Consider the following 2578-nt stretch of genomic DNA (forward strand, 5'->3'; position numbering starts at 1 on the left):
AAATTCATATTTGAATTTTTAAATCTCAACTTTTCAAATTTAAAATTTAAAATTTAGATCTCAAATTTTAAATTTTAATTTCAAATCTCAAATTTTAAATTTTTAAATTCAAATTTTTAAATTTAAAATTTAAAATTTAAGATAAAATTTAAAATTTGATATTTTAAAATTTAAAATTTGAAAATGTCCCATCCAGTTGAACAGCAGAGTTCATGTGGGTGCGTGCGCAGAATCGTCGAACGAACAGAATTTTTTCTATCCGCCAAAAACGTAAACAAAAAAATACATTAAACTTTATTGAGAAAAAATAATATAATACAGTTCTGCACGAGATTATATCACGAGCGAGAATGCCTTCCAATTTTCAGGGCCTATAAGAAAGAAAACTTTGATTTAAGATAAAAAATGAAAAAAAAAAATGAAATTCAGTAATTGGTGATAAAAAATGATGAGTAAGCAAATTTGGAGCGAGGAATAGTTGCTCCAAAATCTCGAACACGTGAACGGTGGGCTCAATGCTCGAAATTTGGAGAGCTTAGACATCAAAATAAGTTACCCAAAGCAACACCAGAATTTTTTTGCGTTGGTTGAAAGTAAACAGTTTGATTTTTGCACATTTAAAGATTTTGAGATCAATAATATGATAGAACAGCATATTTAGCTCACAAAATAAATTATTTCATTTGAAAAATATAATTTAAAAATAAAATTATTTTATTTTAGATATTTAATTATATTTTTCTATAGCAAATATTATAAATTTTTAAAATACATTAAAAAATATGTTGAATGAATATATTTATATATTTAATAAAAATATACAAGAAATGATAAGGTAAATGATAAATAGTTAGATGATCCATGTTTAGAATGCGACAGTTTGCCAGTATTTCACTATAAATGGACAATGAAATCACCACAATTATGGGGAAAAAAAATTATGCTAACATTCTAGAACATTTCGCACTTAATATGCTCCATGAAGACGGGTCTAGTGTGACGCCCCGGAATATCTTTTGTAAGTCAAATCGAAAATTGAACTATCTTTATAAATTAAAGCAAAAAATTATCCTTTTTTTTTAATTTTGACCCAGGGTTGTAACAAACCGCCACAAATACAGAAAAACTCTCCGTTCCAAACAGGCAGAGTCTCCCATATATTTACATGATGTAACACATAATACAAATATCAACTATGACTCCCACTCAAACAAACAATATTCACAAGTTACAAAAATTATCATTTCAAATTTCACATCCATTCTTATTAGTTAAAAGCACCTCCCACCCGAAGGCTTCATTTAAAACTCAAATTTTTTGAAAATTCACGAAAAGCCGACAAACCACTTTGAAAACCATTTCTTACATGAAGATCTTTGTTTTAAAATAAACAAACTATCACGAGAGGTAGAAATCCATTATTTACGAAAACCACGAATCTTCCAAAAATCATGAGTAAACAAACTCATAAATACGTCATCCAAGAATTCACGAATAAAACTATCAACTGAACCACGTAAGAACAAATATTAATAGGTATAGGGGTAAGCTATACTATCTCGTATATGTAATAAGCGTCAAATCAGAACTGATACCGTAAGGTCGGGATCTCTATCTCTAGCTCACTATCTAATATGGTCTTCACGCACCGTCCCGACCTCATCGTCCAAGCTACATGAAAAATAGTGGGGGGTGAGAACATATAAATATGTCTCTCCCTTCTAATAGGTACCGCCAAGCTGATGAAGGCAAGCTGTATACACCGACAGATGGAAAAGATAAATAGCAGTAGTAACAAATAAATCAGGTACGATGACAAGAAATAACAACCACCGATAATCACTAAAAAAGCTACTACTGTAAAGCGAGATAGTAAGGCAACAACCAACCATAGCCAACAGTCAAACAAGTGTAATAGTAATGATAACTGTCACGCCCCGGGGTCCCTTTTAGGTTAAAACACAGCGAAAATTTTTTTTTTTTTTTTTTTTTTGAAAACCTGACCCCAGGATATGCCAGATTCGCCACAAATACAGGGAATCCACTGCTCACGCGGACAGAGTCTCCCCTGTATTTGCACGGCGTCGCACAAATACAAGAGTATAGCCAGGAAACAACCACAACCAAATAAATATAAAGATACCTATACATTCATACATTCACCATTCACATCACAGTTTTACATTCAATGTTTAAATAGAAATCCACGAAAAATTCTTTTGAAAACTGTTTCCTACACGGAAACCTTTATTCTTTAAAAACGCTACCACGAGGGGTAGAAAACCTTTTATTTTACAAAATTCAGAAATTCATATTTTCAAATGTAAATAAACACTGAACCACATGAACCAACTAAACTATACATCAACCGAAGTAAGAAAGGTAAGAAACTAAACCGAAATAACCTGGGTCGGAAGCTCTATCGACCGCTACACGCGTACCTCACGCCTCGTCTCAACCCTCACCGCCCGCGATACCTGAAAAATGGTGGGGGAGGTGAGAACATGTAAACATGTCTCCCCTCCCAGTGGGTACCGCAAGCCGAAGAAGGCGAGGAGTACTCACCGGATCAGGAAGA

Source organism: Ananas comosus, linkage group 5 (assembly GCF_001540865.1).
Source record: "Ananas comosus cultivar F153 linkage group 5, ASM154086v1, whole genome shotgun sequence".
NCBI classification, from domain to species: Eukaryota; Viridiplantae; Streptophyta; class Magnoliopsida; order Poales; family Bromeliaceae; genus Ananas; species Ananas comosus.